The sequence below is a fragment of the Chionomys nivalis genome, chromosome 17 (genome assembly GCF_950005125.1).
Source record: "Chionomys nivalis chromosome 17, mChiNiv1.1, whole genome shotgun sequence".
Lineage (NCBI taxonomy): Eukaryota > Metazoa > Chordata > Mammalia > Rodentia > Cricetidae > Chionomys > Chionomys nivalis.
This window is the reverse complement of record NC_080102.1, coordinates 57,491,915-57,504,296: the sequence shown is the minus strand read 5'-3', so window position 1 is coordinate 57,504,296 and position 12,382 is coordinate 57,491,915. Positions and strand designations below refer to the sequence as shown.

Sequence of the window (12,382 nt, the reverse complement as noted above, 5' to 3'; positions counted from 1 at the left end):
AAAAATTGGAATCTTGGGGGTGGGGTGGGATGGGGGTAAGGGGAGATGGGGAGAGAAAAGTGTGAAGGAGAGGATGTGGGGAACTTGGGGAAATGGGATGATTGGAGATAAAGGAAGGTTGGATAGGTGAGCAGGGAAGCACATATCTTAGTTAAGGGAGCCACCTAAGGGTTGGCAAGAGACTTGAACCTGGAGTGGCTAACTGGTGCCAGGGCAATGTCCCAAATTATTTCCTTGGGCAGCTGAGGATAGGGAACCTGAAATGACCCTATCCTATAGCCATACTGATGAATATCGTGCATATCACCATAGAACCTTCATCTAGTGATGGATGGAGATAGAGACAGAGGCCCACACTGGAGCACCGGACTGAGCTCCCAAGGTCCTAATGAGGAACAGAAAGAGGGAGAACATGAGCAAGGAAGGCAGGACCACGAGGGGTGCACCCACCCACTGAGACAGTGGGTCTGATCTATTGAGAGCTCACCAAGGCCAGCTGGACTGTGACTGAAAAAGCATGGGATAAAACCGGACTCTCTGAACACGGCGGACAATGAGAGCTGATGAGAGGCCAAGGACAATGGCATGGGGTTTTGATCCTACTTCATGTTCTGGCTTTATGGGAGCCTAGACAGTTTGGATGTTCACCTTTCTAGACCTGGATGGAGTGGGGAGGACCTTGGACTTTCCACAGGGCAGGGAACCCTGACTGCTCTTGGGTCTGGAGAGGGAGGAGAAGAGGAGTGGGGGGAGGGGGAGAGGGTGGGAGGAGGGGGAGGGAAATGGGAGGTGGGGAGGAGGCAGAAAATTTTTTTTCAATAAAAAAAAAAAGCCCAGGACCAGATGGTTTCAATGCAGAATTCTACCAGAACTTCCAAGAAGAGCTAATACCTATACTCCTTAATATATTCCACAATATAGAAACAGAAGAGTCATTGCCAAACTCCTTTTATGAAGCTACAGTTACCCTAATACCAAAACCACACAAAGACCCAACCAAGAAAGAGAATTACAGGCCTATATCACTCATGAACATCGATGCAAAAATTCTCAATAAAATACTGGCAAACCAAAACCAAAAACATATTAGAAAAATTATCCATTATGATCAAGTAGACTTCATCCCAGAGATGCAGGGCTGGTTCAACATACGCAAATCTATCAATGTAATCCATCATATAAATAAACTGAAAGAAAAAAACCATATGATCATTTCATTAGATGCTGAAAAAGCATTCGACAAAATTCAACACCCCTTTATGATAAAGGTCTTGGAGAGATTAGGGATACAAGGGTCATACCTAAATATAATAAAAGCTATTTACAGCAAGCCGATAGCTAACATTAAATTAAACGGAGAAAAACTCAAAGCCATCCCACTAAAATCAGGAACATGACAAGGCTGTCCACTCTCTCCATACCTCTTCAATATAGTGCTTGAAGTTCTAGCAATAGCAATAAGACAATATAAGGGGATCAAGTGGATTCGTATTGGAAAGGAAGAAGTTAAGCTTTTGTTATTTGCAGATGATATGATAGTACACATAAGTGACCCCAAAAACTCTACCAAAGAATTCCTACAGCTGATAAACACCTTTGGTAATGTGGCAGGATACAAGATCAACTCCAAAAAATCAGTTGCCTTCCTATACACTAAGGATAAGGAAGCAGAGAGGGAAATCAGAGAAGCATCACCTTTCACGATAGCCACAAATAGCATAAAATATCTTGGGGTAACTCTGACCAAGGAAGTGAAGGATCTATTTGACAAGAACTTTAAGTCTTTGAAGAAAGAAATTGAAGAGGATACCAGAAAATGGAAGGATCTCCCTTGCTCTTGGATTGGGAGGATCAACATAATAAAAATGGCAATTCTACGAAAAGCAATCTATAGATTCAATGCAATCCCCATCAAAATCCCATCAAAATTCTTCACAGATCTGGAGAAGACAATAATCAACTTTATATGGAAAAACAAAAAACCCAGGATAGCCAAAACAATCTTATACAATAAAGGATCTTCTGGAGGCATTACCATCCCTGACTTCAAACTCTATTACAGAGCTACAGTATTGAAAACAGCTTGGTATTGGCATAAAAACAGAGAAGTCAACCAGTGGAATTGATAGAAGACCCTGACTTTAGCCCACAAACCTATGAACACCTGATTTTCAATAAAGGAGCTAAAAGTATACAATGGAAAAAAGAGAGCATCTTCAACAAATTGTGCTGGCAAAACTGGATGTCAATCTGTGGAAGAATGAAAATAGATCCATATCTATCACCATGCATGAAACTCAAGTTCAAATGGATTAAAGACCTCAATATCAGTCCGAACACACTGAACCTGATAGAAGAGAAAGTGGGAAGTACTCTACAACACATGGGCACAGGAGACCATTTCCTACATATAACCCCAGCAGCACAGACACTAAGGGCATCATTGAATAAATGGGACCTCCTGAGACTGAGAAGCTTCTGTAAAGCAAAGGACACTGTCACTAAGACAGAAAGGCAACCCACTGACTGGGAGAAGATCTTCACCAACCCCGCAACTGACAAAGGTCTGATCTCCAAAATATATAAAGAACTCAAGAAACTAGACCGTAAAAGGCTAATCAATCCAATTATAAAATGGGGCACTGAGCTGAACAGAGAATTCTCAACAGAAGAAGTTCAAATGGCCAAAAGACACTTAAGATCATGCTCAACTTCCTTAGCGATCAGGGAAATGCAAATCAAGACAACATTAAGATACCATCTTACACCTGTCAGAATGGCTAAAATAAAAAACACCAATGATAGCCTCTGCTGGAGAGGTTGTGGAGAAAGGCGTACACTCTTCCATTGCTGGTGGGAATGCAAACATGTACAACCACTTTGGAAAGCAGTATGGGGGTTTCTCAGGAAATTCGGGATTAAGCTACCCCTGGACCCAGCAATACCACTCTTGGGAATATACCCAAGAGATGCCCTATCATACAACAAGAGTATATGCTCAACTATGTTCATAGCAGCATTGTTTGTAATAGTCAGAAACTGGAAACAACCTAGATGCCCTTCAATGGAAGAATGGATGAAGAAAGTATGGAATATATACATATTAGAGTACTACTCAGCAGTAAAAAACAATGACTTCTTGAATTTTGCATACAAATGGATGGAAATAGAAAACACTATCCTGAGTGAGGTAAGCCAAACCCAAAAAGAGGAACATGGGACGTACTCACTCATATTTGGTTTCTAGCCATAAATAAAGGACATTGAGCCTATAATTCGTGATCCTAGAAATACTAAATAAGAAGGTGAACCCAAAGAAAAACATATAAGCATCCTCCTGAATATTAACCTTCATCAGGTGATGAAAGGAGACAGAGACCCACATTGGAGCACCAGAATGAAATCTCAAGGTCCAAATCAGGAGCAGAAGGAGAGAGAGTACGAGCAAGGAACTCAGGACTGTGAGGGGTGCACCCACACACTGAGACAATGGGGATGTTCTATCAGGAACTCACCAAGGCCAGGTGGCCTGAGTCTGAATAAGCATGGGATAAAACCGGACTCGCGGAACATAGTGGATAATGAGGACTACTGAGCACTCAAGAACAATGGCAATGGGTTTTTGATCCCACTACACGTACTGGCTTTGTGGGAGATTAGGCAGTTTGGATGCTCACCTTACTAGACCTGGATGGAGGTCGGTGGTCCTTGACTTCTGACAGGACAGGGAACCCTGATTGCTCTTTGGGGTGATGAGGGAGGGAGACTTGATCCGGGGAGGGGGAAAGAAATGGGAGGCGGTGGCAGGGAAGAGGCAGAAATCTTTAAGAAATCAATCAATCAATAAATAAAATAAAATAAAAAAACACCAAATATCATTAGGTCAATTCCAGTAAGAGCACAATGACAGACATTGTTGTTAAACACCACCAGTTCCAGTCTCTGAGCAACAGTTAAAACCCCAATCTTCCCCCTTCTACTTGAAGAGGGGTTAATATTTTAATCCAAATGAGTTCTGTGTCTCAAAGATTAAAACAGTCAGATGTTTAGTCTGCATCTTAGCTCCAAAACAAACAGAATTTAAACTGCAGAAAATTGTAGTCTCCATGGTCAGGTCATCTCAGCAGGGCATCTGTGTCTGCTCCCAGGTTTGGAAGCAGCTCAGCATTTGTGCTTCAGGGCAGGTGGGGTTCCTGGGTGAGGGGAGCTGGATTCAGCTACCTGAAGCACATCTTGGCAATTATCTCAAGCTTTGTTTGGACTCTCTGGATGCAGAATGACACCCTGTAGAGAGGTGTAGTGGATCCTGTTATCAGGCACTCCTCTCCATTGAGGCAGGGAAGGACTGGATCAAGAAATCCCTTCCAACTCATTTCTGGAACTCTTTTATGGTGTGTTTGCAGCTACGACATCATCGGGGCCAGCTTTTATTTTCTTTCTGTGAAAAAAAAGCCATAAGCATATCCTCGACCCCAAATATATATATAGGTCAGGTCTTTTCAAAATTCATTGCAGAGGCTTTTTTACCTTGCCTTAGTAAAGGTCAGCTTGGCGTCATCATGTCAGACCTGTTTGCATCAGGATCTGTTTGCAACTTATATATGTTGCTTTCAAGGAGCCTTGGTACGCTCCATAATTTCTTTTTATTATTAACCATATATGCAGTTCTTCCATTGGAAGAGCCATTTGTAAAATTTAGTATAAAATCTTTTAAGGGATTTGTAGCTACAACATTAGCAAAATACAGTTGTGTGAATTGTAGCAATGATCATATGGGAAAAGATTATTGTTCTGGCCTTTAATTGAGCAAGCACAATTGTCCAGGAATCCATCTTAAAATTATCAATGAATTTATTGTTTAGTATAAGAAACATTGATCATAGTCAATATTCTTTCAAAGCATCTTCCAGATTTTTCTCTGCCCTTTTGTACCAGACAGGCTACTGTTCTAAATTAAGAGTATAATATCTTAACTCTCAAAACTGGGAAGGTTGAGCCATAAAAAGCATTTTGCCTTTTCATAAAACAGTTGTAGAATAAGTTTTACATTTAATACACACACTTGCCATAGCTGTAATATACTGTACTTGTTGATTATTGTATACTTTACCTGTGATTTATACTGTACTTGTTGAGTACCGGTTAGGCAGCTTTTATAAGCACTCTACTGGAAACAGGCTCATTGTTTTTTGTAAGAATTTTACCTCGTGGCTCAAGGTCTACCATAAAAATAATATAACCAGGGCTTTAACCATTGAATATCTAATTAAAAGTTTATAAGCTATCCTCCTCTTCAGTTGTAAGTCTGCCTGCAGATAGGAAAATGGGGAAAGGAAGCATTTTAACTAATGATTTGGGCCTCAATAGACATCAACATGTAGAAGAATAAAAATAGATCCACATCCATCTCCGTGTATAAAATTCAAGTTTAAATGAGTCAAAGGCCTCAACACATAAAAGTTACATTGAACCTCACAGAGAAAAAATTAGAAGTACACTTTGCCACATCTCAAACACAGCCTCAGTGGCACAAACACCGAGAGAAATAATAAATTAGATCTCCTGAATTGAGAAACTTCTGTATAACAAGACTATAGAGTGGGAAAAGATCTTTACTTATCATAAACCCACTCCAAAAGCATATGAAGAACTCAGGAAATTACTTATCAAAAATTAATCCAATAAAAATATATGTTACAGACCTAAACTGAAAACTCTCAACAGACGAACTTAAAAATGACTGAGAGACACTGAAAAAATGCTCAAACATAAAATCCTTTACCCATCAGAGAAATGCAAATCAAAACTCTGAGATTTCATCTGATCCTTGTAAAAATGACCAAGGTTAAAAATTACTACTAACAGTTTATACTTAAGAAAATGTGGGTAAAGAAAAAACTCCATTGCTGGAAGTGCAAATTGGCACAGCCACTTTTGGATCATTCATAGTATTGAAAGACCTAGATAAATCCAGACCCCCCCCCCCAGCAGGAAGAGAAGAATCAAAAATCCAGCACTAGCCAGCTCAACGACTGTGTTTCAGGAACTAGCTGAAGACAAAGCCAGACCGCAATCCCTAGAACAATCCCGAGAAACAGGGAGTCTCCCCCTTGTGAACATCACCATACTGTTCTAGGAACTAGCTGATCAGGACCCTGGGAGTGGTCCTGAGAGGCAGGGAGTTGCCCCCTTGTGACCATCACTGGATTTTTGGAACTTTCTATGACTTCTCTGGATTACCGGGCCGCGGCTTCTTCCCTCAAAAACTCCTTCTCCCAGTCACTCGGGGTCAAACTCCTCCCCTGCATGGGCCACGAGACTGGGCCCAAGTGTAGCGGCCCCCAACCATCCCATCAACCAAAGCCCAGTGTGACCACAGCAAGGATGGTCTCCCGTGAGTCACTGGGGGTCCTGCCATCCCGAGACCTGACTGAGAGTCTCCCCAGCACTGGGGGGCCCTCATTATGGCTATTTATTTTTAATAGGCCAATATCTACCTTAAAACTCAGCAATACCCCTTTTGGGCCTAAATACAAAAGTTGTTCAACCATACAATAAGGACATGTGCTCAGCTGTCGACCGCCTTGATGGGTTACTCTGTCTAGGGTCTGTAACCCGCCTGGCTGGACAGTTATTCCAGGGTCACGGAGAGGTACCACCTGAAAGACATGGCCTGATAAGAGGAATGGGGCTAAGCATATTTGTCGAAGCCTCCGTTTATTAGAGTCATGGTTACAGCTTATATAGCACCTGGATGAAGAGCTTGGGGGGCTAGGGCACAGGATCTTGCCACGTGGTCCACGCTGGTCTAGGACAAGAGGTTACGATCGGTCAGGTCATGATTCCTTGGTCAGGAAGTCACAAGTTGACCCACCTAGTTCTCTAGATAGTTTGGAATGTGAGGCGGGTTCCGCTAACAGATAGCTCTCTATTAACAGTTAATTTGGGTGTGGGATAGGCTTTGTCAATAAGACTATTCTCAATACAATTGACAAGTAGAGCTCTCTGCAAAACTCCTCACGTCGGTGCTTCCTATAATAATTTGGGGGGACATGGCTCCTGACACTCAGCTATGCTTACAGTAGAATTACTTTATCATAGCCAGAATCTGAAAATAACCCAAATCTATCTCTTTTACACCAGGATAAATGAGACATTGTCCTTCTAAATAGCCATGAATACGACAAAATATCTTGGAGTAACTCTAAGCAAGTAGGACTGAAGTTTGGGTCCTGTTATCTCTGCTTGTGATGGGGGAAATGATTTTGATTTTTAACCATTGTCACTTGTTAGAGCATAACTCTGGCCCTCGATAAATTTAGTAAGAGGCCTGAGTCTCAGCAGTCCACCCTGAAGCAACACCTGGCAGCAGGAAAGGACCACAAGCTGAGACAACTCGACTCCCACCCAAGAGTGGACCATACAAATGGAAAATTTTGTATGATAAGAACTTCAACTCTTTTAAGAAAAGGAAATTTAGACTTTAGAAACTAAAATGATCTCCTATTTTTTGGGGAAAGTAGAAGAAACACAGCAAAAATGACAATCTCACTGAAAGCAATCTACAGATTCAGTGTAAATGTCCATTAAAATTATAGCAACATTCTTCAAAGAACTCACCTACAGATTTAATGTAAAAGTTCATTAAAATTATAGCAAAATTTCTCATAGAACTCAAAAGAACAATCCTCAACTTTATAAGAAATAAATAAAAACTCAGGATATCCTAAACAATGTTAAAATCCTCTGAATGTATTACAATCTTTGATTTGAAAACGTTCCTAAAGAACCACAGTACTGAAATTAATCTACCTTGGATATAAATTTATACGCCTACAAACTAAAGACTTTTGACCAAGAAGCAAAATTATAAAATGGATAAGAAGCATATTTAACCTCCTTTACTGTCCTGAAGCTGTAGTTTTCTGAGTCTAGTTCCCTTTATAGCAAACCAGCCTGGGAGCTTTGGCTCTCTATGGCAGGGGCTTAAGACATAGGCTCTCTAGGCCTGGCAGCCAGCCTGCTTGGCAGACGTAGTTCTGTGGATTGTACCCTTACTTCTCACATCTCGAGGGACTCCTTTTTGAGTCCACAAGCAAACACATCCTGTTTACCGAATGCCTGCCCCATGTCTGGGGGTGAATTTCTGGCCCTGTCAACACCAACCAAGGGCATTTTTTATCAATAAAATAAAAAGAAGTCTACTAAATCTTTCTTTTTAGCTCTTACTCCTCTCTCTCTGAGTGACTATTTAAATTCTTGTATGAATTTCTCTTCCTTTGAAATTGACTGTCCCATGTCTATTGGGTGATGGTGAACCTGCGCCTGCCTCGTCCTGCAGATCTGTCCGAGTCCTGCAGCCGGCAGAACCTTCTTTTCTTTCTTGTTGTCGTCCCAGGACTGCGCTTCCGTCCAACAGTTGGCCGTTCTTCAGGTCCCTGTTCGGGCGCCACTGTACCCGCACCACAAGTCCAGTTATTCCAGGGTCTGAAGAGGTGCTACCTGAAAGAACATGGGGGAGAGAGAGAGAAACGACGCCAAGCAAAATTCTCTTGTCAAAGCCTCCGGTTATAAGTGTAATGGCAGTGGCTTATATAGCCCCTGGATGAGGAACCTGGGTTGGGGTGGGTGTCTTTGCCAAAGTAGCAAAATTCACTATTCAGCATACCTGGTAAGTGGAAATATTCTTTTTGTGACTCCGCTTAATAACCAGCTCTCAAGGTAGTTGGGATGTGGGGGCTCTCTACAAATATTCTTAGGACAATGGTCCCTGCTATCAAGATATTTGGGATGTGAGGCAGGTTCCATTAGCAAACAGCTCTCAAGGTAGTGGGGCTTTCTACAATTATTCTTAGGACAATGGTGCCTGATATCATCTTTGGGAAAATGGCTCCTGACAAGTATACAGTGTCCATACCCTGTGATGGACAACATCCAGAGCCTGTTATAATTCACATGATTCCATATACTGTGATTATTAAAGTGGAAAGGGTTTCTATTAGGGTTTGGAGGTGTAATCCCAAAGGAAGGATCCTGTGTTTGGACTCTGATCCCTAGCATGTGGCCATGTTTCAAAGTTGGGGAAAGCCTGGTAATTAAACCCAGAAGGAAAAGGTAGGTTGTTGTAATAGGAGCGGCAGGGCTGCGTCCCCGCCGCCACCCGGCCGCCTGCATGGCTAGCTTATGCCCCGAAATAATTACACGGAAACTGTATTCTTTTAAACACTGCCCGGCCCATTAGTTCCAGCCTCTTATTGGCTAGCTCTTACATATTGATCTAACCCATTTCTAATATTCTGTGTAGTACCACGAGCTGGCTTACCAGGAAAGATCTTAACCTGTGTCTGTCTGGAGTGGGAGAATCATGGCGACTCCTCACTCGGCTTCTTTCTCCCAGCATTCTGTTCTGTTTACTCCGCCTACCTAATTTTCTGTCCTATTAAAGGGCCAAGGCAGTCTCTTTATTTAACCAATGAAATCAACACAAAACAGAAGACTCTCCCACATCAGTAGGTCATGGGGTGTTGTAGAATATTATTTTAAGGTGTGTGACTTCTGTTTAGGTTGTACTTGTTGAACTCTGTGAAGCTGTGATGCTGTGCCTGTCTAACACCTGGTGAGCTAATGAAAATTTTAATGGCCAAAAATAAGGCAGGAGAAAGGATAGGTTGGTCAGTCACACAGAGAGTATAAATGGAAGGAGAAATCATAGAGAAAGGAACAGAGAAAGAGCAAGAGAACAAGGAGAGGAGGATGCTTGGGAAACTTATCCAGTTACCCAGCCACTGAGAAAGAATCAAAGTAAGATACATAGAGATTAAAAAAAATGTAAAAAGCCTAGAGCCAGAGTCAAAGGTGGACAGGACAATTCAAAGATAAGAAAAACTGGAAAGGAACAAGCCAAGCTAAGGCTAGGCATTGTAAGTAAGAAGCTACTGTGTATAATTTAATTGGGAGCTGGGTGACAGGTCCCCCAAAGAACAAAAGAATGAAAAGAACAGACACAATGAACAAAAAAGGTAGATATAGTGAATGCTAACTGGGTGTAACCAGCCTCCTCAGGCCCCTACGTTCCAACTGACCATGGCAGCCTTCCTGTACTTAGGGACAGAATGTGAAGAAAACCGGTGATCTAAGCCAAGCCGTTATTGGTCCATTTCTTGCTCTGACCTCACAATGACAGAACCCTGTTGCCTAACTGCTCTGGCTGAGGCTACCTCCTCTCCTTACAGTTCAGAGGCTGATCTTCAGTTGAAACAGTGATTTAGATAGAAGTGAGCTGGTCGCACTTGGTGGATATTCATGAACTGTTGAATCTGAACACAGTGAGTTTCATTCTAAGGTCACAGATTTGGGGTTTAGAGGTTGGGTTTCCATGTTTAAAAATAACCCTTTCTTTGTTTCTTTCTTTCTTTTTTTTCTTTCTTTCTTTCTTCCTTTCTTCCTCGGTCTGGGGTATAATTTGGGGCAACTTTTATTATCTGCATCAGTTAGATGTTTACTATATTTTAATCTTTAGTTTTAATATTTTCTCTGGGTTCATTCCTTTGTTCACCATTTTCAAACATCTGTTTACATTGACTCTACAACATGAGTATTCACACAGTGACATTTACCTACACGCATGGAAAGCTGTGACCACATTCCCCTGATCTCACTGCCTCCTGCCCACCCTTTCCAAGTCCCTTGGTGTTCTCACTTATTAACTCAGTCAGGTACTTTCCGAGTCCACGACAAGTCATGTGGACTCCTGTCCAGAGGACTGACAGGCACACTGGATGGTGTCCTAAGGAAGGGCACCAATGGATGTCTGCCTGTGCTCTAGCTTAAAGCTTCCTCCAAAGTGGTTATCTTAGGGTCTTACTGGCAGTTCAAAGTCAGGGATGGAGGGGGCCAGAGGTAAGAGGTAGATACCATTTTGTGATGCTAGTGATGGAACAGGGCAGCTGAAAAGGATTCAAGAACTGAAAAAGTGAAAGTATAAAAAGAAGCTGTTCTTTGAGGAAGAGAGGAAGTTTCCTTGGTGGGACATAGCACACCAGGTCCCTCCATCATCTTCTGTCCTTCTGTGTGCCTGAAACTGGCTCTTTGTGGGATGTTTTCATTTTATATCAGGGGGGAGGGCGATTGCAGTACTAAAGCTCGTGTGTTATCAGACACAGGGGTGGGGGCAAAAAGCATTTGGAAGCAAAGGATCAGTTCTGTTTGCCAGAGACCTCAAGGATCACATTCTAGAACAAAAATACCTAGTGATGGGATGTTCTGCCCAGCACTCCAGAGACCCACCCCAAATACCTGTCCTTTTGGAAGAAACAAGGGGACTTTTGTTGACAAGGACTGTCTTTATCTGATTATCACAAGCCAGGGCTAGAGGAAAGCTCTTTCATCTCATCTTTTATTTTTCCAGACAGGGATCCTCTCAGTGTGGCTCTTTCTGTTATGGAATTTGGTTTGTAGACCAGGCTGGCCTTGACCTCACAGAGAGCTGCTAGCCAGTAACTAAGTGTGTAATGTGTGCACATGCGATGCCTTAGGGGTGTTAACGTTCTATTGAGAGAACGAACATACTGCTTGAAATCTCGTTAACTTCCATTCAGTTTCTTTGGCTTATGCCCCATAGCTGGTTCTTGGCAGGTCCTGTGAGGTCCTTTTAAAGGGTAAATCTGTTGACTACTTAGGCGAGGTGAAGGCAGCATAGCTTCAAGAACACAAAAAGGCTGAGCGCTGCCCTCCGCCTCAGGTGTTGATGTCACACTCATGGACACACTTGTGTCCATGCTCTGTGTCTCACAGGCAAGGTTACTTTTGAAATACTGGGAACCTCATTCATGTGCAAGACAAAAGCAGTCCTTGCTCTTCTGTTTGTTTTTGCTTTTTGATTTGGTGAGAGAGGGTCTCTTGTAGCACAGGCTGGCCTCAAGACCACTGTGTAGCCAAAGATGACCTGAACTGCTGGTCCTCCTGCCTCAACTTTCCTAGCTTTAGTGGTGCATGCCTTTAATCTCATAAATCGGTAGGCAGAGGCAGCTGAACCTCTGTGACTTTGAGGCCAGCCTGGTCTACAGAGCGAGTTCCAGGACAGTCATGATTGTTTAAACAGGGAATCCCGTCCTGACAAACCAATAAAAAAAGCCAAGAGCTCACCTTTATGAGTCTTTTCTTGTTTTTCTGTCAGTTTCATGGCCTAACCTGAATCTACCTGTATTTTAATTACTATTTTTCCCCAGGACCCGACAGTCAACACCTTACCACACAGGCTAAGGCTTAGTGGGATTTCTGGTCCCACTGGTACCAGCTTGGCCACAGTCACCAAACGTAAGTTTTAACTAAGCCTCTTTAGTTCTATTTACCAATAAAGACTTGAGAGTCAGATGTTGGGGTG

The 12,382-nt window shown here is 42.4% G+C and overlaps 1 pseudogene; it reads right to left on the bottom strand.

Annotated features, from left to right (window-relative positions):
* The window catches only part of LOC130888423 (ribonucleoprotein PTB-binding 1-like), a 28,926-nt pseudogene extending 16,745 nt beyond the window's left edge, over positions 1 to 12,181 (bottom strand).
* Positions 12,182 to 12,382: the final 201 nt, after the last annotated feature.